This window comes from Topomyia yanbarensis, chromosome 1, assembly GCF_030247195.1.
Source record: "Topomyia yanbarensis strain Yona2022 chromosome 1, ASM3024719v1, whole genome shotgun sequence".
In the NCBI taxonomy this organism is placed as follows: Eukaryota; Metazoa; Arthropoda; class Insecta; order Diptera; family Culicidae; genus Topomyia; species Topomyia yanbarensis.
Window position 1 is genome coordinate 2,483,830 of NC_080670.1, and position 12,201 is coordinate 2,496,030.

The window sequence follows — 12,201 nt, forward strand, 5'->3', positions numbered from 1 at the left end:
CAAGACAGGGCCGGCCTAAGACATACATACATACGTGTGTGTGTGTGTGTCATCTGTTACTCGACTGCCTCGACAGACAGCACTGGGAAAGCTTCACTATGGAAAGCAATTTCGATGAATAAACATCATTTTCCGCTCGACAAATAGAGGCAATGATTGGCGGATTAACTTTTGGCGTGGAAAGTTGTCGGTTGATTGAGCCGTTTGGTTTCCTTTTATTCTGCTTCATGTGTGGTGAGAGTGGGAATGGGCTTCCTCTTGACGACGGATGGGATAGTGTTTTCTTCAATGAAGGATACATGCCGTTTTGGATCGATTTTCGGACACTATCATTTTCAATGTTGTCACAGCCCTGTTGAGCACACGCAATGAGCCGTGTCAAATCGCCGAGTTAGATATAGACAAGGTTGAATATCTAAAGAATTGTTTGAAAGCTCCATTAATCGAATAATAAATAAAGAATAAAGAAATCGAGAAAACATTGAAAAAAAACAAGCGAGAATGGTAAAAAAAAGGTTGATATTAAATATAAATTAGAAAACAAAACAAGAGAAAATGAAAAAACGAGAAAAGATATTACACAAACGGAAAAGAGTAAATAAGAAAATAGGAAAAATAGATACATGAACATGTTTCAAAAAGCGAAAAAAAATCAGGCGTCCATAAATGCTATCTAACTGGCGCCAATTTGATGTTAGACGATGTAACTGGTGGCAAGTTGGTGTCAGTTACTGACGAGTGGAACACGAAACATTAAAATCAAACTTTTCTGGCAAAAAATCAAAAAAGAATCTAAAATATGAAGAAAACAGAAATATAAAATAATAGAAAAAGGAAAGAAAAAGAATAAAGAAACACGTAGGTATTAAGACGATGATACATATAAACATTGAAGTGAATCAAGCAGAAGGAAAGGAGAAAGAAAAAATAGGAAAAAGAGGGTCGGTAGCTATGGAAAACAAAGTAAAAAAAGAAAAATAGAAAAAAAGCAAAAGGAAACCAAGAATGAAATGAAATACGAATGAGATTAAAAAAAGAAATAAGGAGGAAGAGAAAGCCTAACTGTACATATATAAAAAATAATCAGTCATACACTTAAGGAAAAAAAAGAACAGTATGTAGAAAATAAAAAACGACGAGTTAAAAAAATACACGAAAAATGCAAAGGTAATAGAAAAATGACGAGAAATAGAGGACTTTTCATAAATTACGCGAGGCAAAAATTATGAAAAAAAATTGACTCCCCCCATATTACAGACTTCTTTAACAACACCCCCCCCCCCTCTAGATTTCTATTTTTTCGGGTGCAACACATTACGTCACGTTCTAGCATACTTTTCCTCCCCCACATGTCAGAAAATACAATATTTTATCATACCCCTCCTTTCGTAAAAGTATTGCATGATTTAAGAATTGTACATACGCAAGCAAAAAATATACAAAACTGACAGAAACAAAAAAGAACTGGAAAGCGAAACCTAAGAAAAACAGTAAAACGAATGATAAAGAAAAATAATTAATGAAAAACGACAGTGAAAGAGGAAAAATTTAAGGAAAAGGAATAATCAAAATAGACTATTTAGTGGGACAGAAAAACAGGAATTGAAAGAAAAATTGTGCAAAAATGAAAAAAAAAAAAAACAATATGGGAATAAGTAAAAATAATCAAAAAGAGCGACCAAGTCAACAAAATATTAAAAAAATAAAAAATAAAAAAGGTAAGGAAAAACAAGAAGAAAAAACAAAGATGAAGAAACAACAAAAAGGAAAGAGGAAAAATGAAAATGAGAAAAGAAAAAAGGAGTAATGGAATAAGTGAAAACGAAATACAGTGGATACCCGTTTTTGTCTGCCCCTTGGTGAATTTTAGGCTGATAAAACGGGGACATCGACAAAATCGGGACATTTTTCTTTCTTTTTAATAAACAGTAGCACTTATAATATTCTTCCTTAGACCCTAGATATAGCCTCATAACCGTTTTTGATTATTAATCTAAATTTTCCTTCTGACAGTGCAAAGTACAAGAAAATTTCTTTTTTTATTTTTGCCTGTTTCAAGAAAGGATTTACTCGAATTCAACTTGATTTATTTGCTAGAGCCCATCAAACTACTATCAATTTTCATATCGTGCTGACAAAATCAGGGGCTGATAAAATCGGGTCTTCACCGTACAAAAATAACAAAAATAAAAAAATAAAAGAGATTAACACTAAAGAAGCGAAACAGAAATTGAAAGGTTATCAATTGGAAACTATCAAGATCAAATTAAGAGATATGAGAAAGACCACATAACCAAAGAGGGAGAAATGGTACAAAATAAGCAGAAAAATAAAAAAACTGGTCGCCATAAAAATCAAGAGGAAAAGGAAAAAAGGAAAATTGAAAAATAAAAACGATAGAAAAATAAGGAAAAGAGGAGAATAAGAAATATAGAGCAACAGCAGGAAAACACAAAAAACATGAGAGAGGAATACGAGAAAATTAGAAAAATGGGCACAGTAAAGGTAAATAATAAACCACAAAAAATAAACAGAAAAGGGTGGAAAAAAAGTGGAAGAAAAATAATATACAAAACTGTCAAAAATGTAAGAAACAGGAAAAAGAACAGAAAAGTAAAAAAACAAAAACATAGTGAAAGGGAAATGACAGTGGAAAAAACGACGAGTTAAATTAATGTCAAAGGAATTATAGAGTTATACAAAGTAGAAAGAAAGCAGAAAAAACGCATACCGAATAATGGATGTAAAAATATGAAATGAGAAATAACATCAACAAAAGGACAACGTGTAAAGAGAAAAAAATAATGAATGAAAGAGAAAAAAATAATGAATGAAAGAACAAATACGACAAAAGGAAACATAGGCAAATAAAATACAAAATTAATAATAAAATGAAATAGTTATAGGAAAACTGAAGAATGTAATGTCATAAAAAAGAAACAGCCAAACGGCAGCGCAAAAAAAAGAAAACTAATAATATGGAAAAAGATACAGTAAGATTCCGTTTTTGGCACGCTCCATTTTTGGCAACATTGTTTTTGTTCATAGTAAATCTTTAAAAAAAAAAGCTCAATACCCATTTTGTTGTAATAATGGATATCACTTTTGACTTTATTTCCAAACATAGGAGTCATATTTACTATATTTTATGGAGGCGGGCATAGCAAATAAAATTAAATGTGCAGATTTTTTTGTAATATTTCATTCCATTTCACATATTCTTATATAATTAATGTTCTTGTAACATTTATGAAGTCACAAATTGAAAATAAAAGCTTTCAAGGTAAGGTTCCATTTTTGGCGCGGTTCCAGTTTTGGCAACTGAAAAAAAATTGTTGCCAAAAACGGAATCCTACTGTACAAACAAAAAAGCATCAAAAAGTAAAACGGAGAAAGAGCGCAGGCGAAAAAAGTGCACAAAAACGGGGAAGTAGATATAAAAAAGGAGGAAATAAAGATACAAATACGAAACGGAAATAAAAAAATATAATGTGAACAATAGAAAAAAAGAACGGAAAATGAAAAGATACAAACCACAAAATGAAAACAACAAAAAATAGTCTTATGTTTCTTGTGTTAACGTAAATTGTGTTTGTCTCCCTTTTATCGAGGTTTTTAGGTACGTGCGAAAATGGAAAACATACAGAGATAGAATGACCTGAACGATCCACCTTTTATTGGGCACACTGGGAAAAGATATGTTCCCAAACAGGCATCGTACCTGCAATCAATCTCCCAGTCTATAGTTAGGTGCGTTAACCACTTCGCTATCGAGGTACTGTGATAATGTGTCTCCTAGCAAATTGTCGTCCCCGCACCCGCTCTTCGATCGGGCAAATCTCTCGTTAACTGAGTTAGGCTCTAGTGACCACGTTCATGCTTAAGATTTAAAAAAAAACAGCGAATGCAGTAAGATGCTGAAGAAAGAAAGAATAGCCAAAGAATTACAAAATAAGACCAATGGAGGGGGAAAGTAAAATATAAAAAGAAAAAGGAAACTGCATAAAGAAACTGATTAATATTAATGAGGCGAAATGGAAAAAAATGAAGGAAATAATTATATCAAACAATAAATTAAGAAATAAAATGAGCATGAGCATGAGCATGAGCATGAGCATGAGCATGATGACCGCACAATTCGTAGTTGCTACTCCGTGAACCAGAACAAGCGAAATTGCACAGAGAATCAACAGATGGGGCCTGGGAGTAGCTATCCACCATCAATGTACAAGTCTCGAGAGTTCTATTCTTTAAAATGTCAATAACGGCGCCGGCCACGTCCTTACAGTCATCGGGGAAGGAAAGGAATATTAGTGTGGTAAACGTTGTTATGGAGACCGTGTATACCTCTGCATCTCCACGTTTGCCACGGGAAGGAGTTTTTGTTAGTGGGATGGGGTAAAGCGTTACACAAATCTGGATTCACCTTGATAAGTGATACGATTATGCAACTCTCAGAGATGTTATCATGTATTTGTTGTTCTGGGCAGCCGGATGCCGAGAATTTATGATCGATTTATCGTTTGTTGAATTAATTCGGAAATACTTGATTTGTAAAAAATGCAACTTCAACTCCGGGCAACCGGTTGCCGGGAGTGTTGCCTATACTTGAATGAATCAATTTTTTTCAGATGGCATGCACACGAATTTATTCTTCCCTGTTTCATCCTTCCGGCAAAACACGACCGATCAAGAAAAATACAATATAACATAAAGCCTAGATCAAGATTTCGTAACATAACATTTATGGATTACCATCATTGATACTACTACAAGTAATGAAACGACAATTATATACATTGCATTTTCTTCACGAACGATTTAATAAAATACATACTTTCATGCAATCGATATTCGCGCGGGTTTTTATGCTAGCTGGAATGCATTTTGAGCGGTATAAAGCAAGCACCACCTAATTCCCTGAAACGACCGACTTTGTATGTCCGATATACAACCGATGACGCGCGCTTTTTTACACTAGCTACTCCGAATTGAGGCAACACCGAAGGCAAGGAGAAGAATGCAATCTACTGATTGAAGCTAAAATAAGCAGAATATGTAAAAAATGAAGTTCTTGTCTTTTCTCAACACAATACTAATATTATAATTAATATTCAATATTGTATGTTACATCTATAATCAATCTGTTACATATATAATTCAGAATGAAACAATTTCGAAAAATGTTATATAATTTCAGTGAGCATAAGCGTTATTGAAGAAACATGGAATACTATACTGATCATATCAACGAAATACTCGAGAGCATTAATTATCTCGGCAATCGCAATACCTATTCCACATGGGTCTAAAGAGCATACCTTACACTGTCCATCTATCTCCCACGCACTTCGCCGTGATTTCCATGTATACTCGGGCATACACCTCCAATAACATTCAATGAGTGGACAGACCGAACACGTTCAATGAACAAAATTCACAGCAGAAGAAAAGAGAGGCAAACAGAGCAATACCTCATCGATGAACAAAAAGAGCTCCTCGTGTATTCACTAGCAGCTTATCCATGGCAGGCAATACAAACTGCTGGAAGATGCAACACATTCATAAGCTTTTCCGTAACAGAAGGTGAAAACAGCGAAAATGTCAACACTACACGGGGAACTTTATTCAGTCATCAACAGCAAACCCCTCCATCTATTCCCCGTGACTCAACGCACTACACAAACTCGGTCCATCCACCTCCCAAACGCTCACCAGAAATATATGCAGGAAAACACAAAAATCACAATAGAATAAAAGAGACAGGACAGTTAACAGAAATCAAGCAAACCCTGCATATCCCCGTCCCTCAGCGTACACTGCACGTTTTAAAAACCAATGAGAGAATCAGTGCAAAGAAAGACGGTGGTGATCTAATTTCTCTTTGCCAGGATGGCACTATTCCAATTAGAAAGACAATAAATCTATCGGAAGAAACAAGCCGCCATCCACACGATGGCTGTCGGACCTACAAAGTCCAACAACTGGCAAACAGACTCCAATCGACCCCAAACAGTGTATGTGTGTGAGATGAATCAAACAATAAATTAAGAAATAAAATATAACTAAAGTAGGAAAAAGGTAAAAATTTGTTGGAAAAATGAAAAAATCAAAAATGTAAAATGAAAGGAAGCAAAATGATAAAGGGAATAGAGAAATAAAAAAAGAGCGATAAGGAAAAAAAGGAGAAAGAAATGAAAAACAGAAACATATAGCAATAACTGGAATACACAAAAAATCATGGAAAGGACATAAGAAAACTAATATGCATTTTGACTAAAATTCAAAAAAAAACAGGAAAAAAGAACAGAAATAATGAATCAATAACTAATGAATGCATTAAGAAATTACCACCAAAGGGTTCGTTCTTTTTCTTCGAAACCAGGTGGAACAGTTATAGTTAGGTCAGTCCTAGTACGGGTCAGGTGCAGGGTTGTTAACGTTGAATTCAACTTTACCGCCGATAACGATGAATTCAGCGCCATTATCGGCGTTGAATTTGGCGTTGATTTTATCACCATCGTCAACGCACTGCGTTGAATTCAACTTAAGCGTTATTCGTAAATTTTCGCGTTGATATCTGTTTTCATCCTTTTTTCGTCAGATATATTATATAGTGTATTCATAAGAAGTTTAATTTTATATTCAGCAGTGTTTATAGAAAAAGATATAATTTAATTATATTTGAAATACAAATTCTGAAGTCAGTTTCTGAAGCATTTGACGAATTTCGCGCTAAATCGTATTCAGAGTTGGCATCACCCTCTCAGATTTTAATGAAACCTCTGAATACTATCACGAAAAGCCGCTTGTTTTTCCAAAAATGATCTGGACTGTTTTTTTGAAAAGGGTCAAACTTTTTTTACCAATTTTTTTTCAAACGGCTATAGTCTAAAAATTACAAATCCTACAAAAATGTTGTAGGAGTGATTTTGAAGGAAAAAAAGTTTTTTGAAAAAAACTTTTCCTTGTCCAAACTGATTTTTTGCAGTGTATTTTTATCGAAAACTAAACCAATGAAAATCATAATCTTCTCAGAAACCAATAAAACTCAGTTTGTGAGAAAATATTGTCTAATTGAGCAGCTAAGTATATACTAAGAAGTAATAATGGAATATTTGGTTAATGGCATGAACTCTTTTCAATGGGATTCTCGATTAATAAAAATATATATTTTTATTATTCAAGAATTCCATTGAAAAGAATTCATGTTATTAAACAAATATTCCATTATTATTTCATTTGTTGAACTGTTCAGTGGATATGTAGCAGAAATTTAATTTTGTGAAATTTTTATCCGTTTGTTCCACCGCCCGGTTATATAACTCTCGGGAAGTTGTTATGGTATTTCCATAGTCGCGAGCAAGACTGGCTCTTTTTGACTTTCGATTGAGAGTGCCACCAATAGCATCACAGGATCCTTTTCCATGGGATGTTGCAAAAAATACTTCATTCAAGTTCGTTATGAGTTAATTCCAAATTCGTTACTGATTCCTTTTCCATGTATCAGGCAACTAGCAATTGGGAAATTGGATTCTGAGCTGATTATGACTTTCATTGGTTTTAGAATTTTTTTTTACACTGCAAAAATTAGTTTAGACAAGGAAAACTTTCATCCAAATCAAATATGGGTTTTTTTTAATCGACTTCAAGTTTTTATAATCGATTTTTTTCAGTGTAGGAGTCGATCAGGAATTTTTTCAATATTTTTATTAAAAAATTTTACCAATTTGGTGAAAATCACTCCTACAACATTTTTTGTAGGATTTGTCATTTTTAGACAAGAGTCATTTTAAGAAAAATGGTAAAAACAGTTTGACCCTTTTCAAAAGACAGTCTAGATCATTTTTGGAAAAACAAAGTATGCAAAGTGGCTTTTTGTGACAAAGTTCTCACGTACAGAAAGTTTTATTGAAATCTGAGGCGGTGCCTCCAACATTTGTTCGATTTAGCGCGAAATTCGTCAATTTTTAAATTTCTCTAACTTTTGTTTTACTTAACTAGTAGCTTGTAGTAACAACATTTTGGAGTGTATGTACTGCATGTTTTATAGAATACTAGCTAATACCCATCGCGCGTTGCTGCAATTTTCAACGAAATAGGAGAAAAACAATTTGTTCCGAAGCCTTTTTCGCGACTTTCGGAGGATTAAAAGGGAAATCAACGCAAAATTTCCGATAACGTTAACGTTACATTCATCGATGTACGTTGACGATGATCGCTGAAATCAACGCAAAAATCAACGCCATTGAATTTAACGGAAAAAATATCGATTCAACGATATCGCGTTAAAAGGATAACGTTGAATCCATCGGGTTAACAACCCTGGTCAGGTGGATAGTTTGGGCAATGGCTGAGCTGGTCCATGCGGACTACATGCACTGCATTGGAAAAGAAGATGGATGGGTGGGGGGGGGGGGGGGGGTGTTGGAAGGTTATTCGATCGTACTGTCAAGTCATCTTGTATGTCAATCTGTCAATCATCCGTATGTGCTTCTATCCACCACCTGAAGCACACGCCGTGTTGATATTAGATTCTAGGGACCAACAGAATCCAAGGTATCTAAGCTACAAATCTGTTAGCATAAAAAATTGCAGTCTGGAGTTCACCGCCAAGCCCACGGAATAACAACAAAAGGTAGTTCTTGTCCATCTAAAAAGGATAAGTGAAAAAGTAACAAATCCACAAAAAAAAACAAAGCACAAAAAAAGAAAAAAAACAAAACGAAAAATGAAGAATAAAGTACGATAGAAGCGGAAAAAGTTTAAAAAGAAGAAACAAAGAAACAGCCAAAGCAACTTACGAAAAAGAAAGATAAGACTGGAAATTATAGAATTAGAGGAATAAACAAAATACAACTACAAAAAAGAAAAATGATTAAAAACAAAAAAGCATACAATAGGTGAAACAGAAATAGCAGAAACACAGAAGAAACACTAGGGAAGAGAACGCGGAAGAACAAAAGAAAAAGGAGAAGCGAAATGAAATACAAGAGTATAAAAAGCAAAAAACAAAGTACAAAATGAAACAAACTGAAAGCAACAAACAAAAAACAAACAAATTGTGAAGGTAAAAGGACAGTATAGAAAGAAATGAGAACTCAATGAATGATTATCAAATTATAAAATTAGATCCAGGGAAAAGAAAACAGAAAAAATATGAAGCGAAAAATTTATTGAAAATAAGAAAAAGAAGGAACAACGGAAAGGATAAAGTTTAAAGACAAAGTAAACAAGGAAATGAAGAAAGAACAAAAAATCCGAAAAGTGAAAAAAAGAGAATAAACAAATGCAGTAGCTAAAAGAGTAATGAAAAACAAAAGATATGAAAATGAAAAATGTGCTAAACACAAATAAAAGAAGATAAGAGAAAAAAATTAAAAAATAGCGAAAAAAGAAAAAGACAAGAAGTGATCATAGGTAATACTAGAATTGTAAAAAGGAATAAAATACGAATACAGAAAAAGGGAAAATTTGGAAGAAAAATGAATAAAGAAACAAAAATAGTTAAGCAAGTAAAACAGAAAGGGAAAGTAGTAGAGAAAAACAGAAGCAGAGAAAAATAAAAAGAGGAAAAACTACGCAAAAAACTTAAAATAAAAAATTAGAGAGCAAAAAAGGAACGGACAAAACGCGAAAGAGAAAGTGAAATATGGAAAACAGGAAACAAGATGAAGCAGAGATAAAACCAATTTTTGACCACAACAAGATCCTTCAATACATTATTCATTTCTTCTTAAGATTACTGTCAAGTACTATTCGTTCTCGCGTTTTTCGCCTCATTTTGTGGAATTTAAAAGACAATGTTTACTTTAACGATGCTGGTTGTTTTGACAACACAAGTCGAAAAACAGCATGGCCTCCTTAGCGCAGTGGCTAGAAGGTGCGTCCATAATAAACGATACAGTTTATATGGTACTACCATTTGTGAGATCCTGCTTTACTTTGGTAGAATTGCATTGCTCGAGAACCGTTTGAAACCGGATAACCTCCTTCGCAAATGATCTATCGCCCACAAGAACCGATTCCCGTGCATCTAATGGGACGTGACGTGGAACACATACCAGCAAGACAAATTTACTTTGTTGATGAGACATACAAGAAAAGACCAAACTGCCCCAATTTCCGACTAATGCAGACAACAAGGTACCTAACCAAATTATCGTCTGTCTTATTGTTCCCCAGTTTATTAGGTCCATCAGCCACCGACCGACACCGACGGCGCACAGTTACGTCCATCTGGCAACGAATCAGGAAGCTCATTAGAAGGTGCACCTCATTCATCACACGCACAAAGAGCAAACGCAAAAAGAGAGCGGGTAATTAGAACATTGCTGGCCAAAAAAAATAATAGTGGAACTAGGCCACCACCACCACCACCGGTGTGCGATACTGAACTGGACATGGGAAAGCACTTCCGAGGAAACTGGGTTGTATATGTAATGGAATTCTTGCTTGTTAGGTTAGTTAGGAAAAATGGAAATGTTGGTTAACTTTGTTCGCAAGTAGGTTTTAGGTTTTCCAAACAATTCTATTCATCGGTGCAGTCGGTTTGATAAAATGCCGAACAATGAAAGGGAGTTCCATTGTACGACCAGCATCGACATTGGACTTTGAAGCTATGGCAACAGTCACAAGTATTATTTTCATTCCAGTAGATGCGAAACAAAATGTCCAATGTGCTAATAAACCGCTTGCTTTGGTAGATGGTTGCTGGTTGCATATTAGGTTCTTTACTGGCACTGTTTACATGGACTTAGAAAAATTTGTGGACGACTAGATTCGCTCGAAGAAAATCGTAAAGATTTTTTTTAAGTCCATGTAAACAGTACAAGCGAACTGTCAAAAATGATCACTCAGTTCATTTGTGACGTCAGCGTAAAGTATTCAATAGTTATATTGAAATCACACGTAAAGAGGTCCCACGACGTGAATTTTTTTTCATTCGAAGGAGTTGGCACAGTACTTTAACCCTTTCATGCCCAACTTTTTTCTAGTTCAGGTAGAGTTTCAAAACTATTTTTCCTTGAAAACGGTTGGGTCAAGAAACACGAAAAGCCTTTTTTCATAAAGGTAGGTGCTTCCCTCGCAGTGTTAGAAGCTGCTCAATTTTTACCTTCCAATGCTCAATACAATCCTCCAAGAATATTTACAATAGTCTAATTGCGTGGAAAATGTAGTGGAGGACAGTCTAAATTGATAAGATTTATCAGTTTTTAATAATATTGCAACATAACGAAGATATTTGAAAAATTCATTTTCCGTCATCAACGTAAACTGTCCCTGGCAGCACTGCTCCGTCGGAATTCAATCAGACTAATTGTAATAACTTCAGTTCTAGAGCTGATCTTTGTAACTGTTAATACTCAAATGATTAGCCTTACTTGTTTTTGTGAGCAAATTTTGCCTCAATCAAAAGATATAACTGTTTAAAAAAAATTGTTGTCCACAAACAACATGGTCATGAATGGGTTAACTTAAGTGCACTTAATAGCACATTTATTCGATAACAGTATAAGAAAAAGTCATACAAAACGAACCAAAAGCTAAAATTACCAGATCAATTTCAAACCAAAAGAATAAAAAAAAAACAATTAGCATATCTAATTCCAGCAGTCAAAGATCAATCGTGCGCCAATTATCGTCATCAGCGGTGAAATGAACGGCAAAATTCGTATAGGGTTCAAAAAGCCTTTCGCACGCCCCCTGGCAGAAACAGAACCTTTTTCTTTCAGCAGGAAAATTAATTCTCATTCGCATGGTTGACTATACCGCCAGAAAGACAGCCACCCAGCCAACGAGCAGCAGTTTCAAGCGAAAAATAAAACAGACGAATCTTTGGAATGATGAAAGTGGAAAAAAAAGAAATCATTCAGCGGTGTCCGGATATTCGATCCACTGGAAGAGTATTTCGAGGAAGAAACACCACCACTTGGCATGTATCGGTGCGAAGACTGCACAACAGTGATGCCATCGTTTCGATTTTTTTTCGGATTTATTTAAGCTTGAAACCTTTATATTTGCAGTTGATTCAGTTACAATCGACGGAGCTGCTGCTTTTATTTTCATTCAACATTTTCTTGGTCACAAATATTTTGAATGTAATTCAATTCGAATCTGGCATCACTGCGTTGTACAGTGCGATAATGAGCAATTGCTCGTTCCGGTGGAAGAAATCGAGTTTCCACAATCACCGACCGT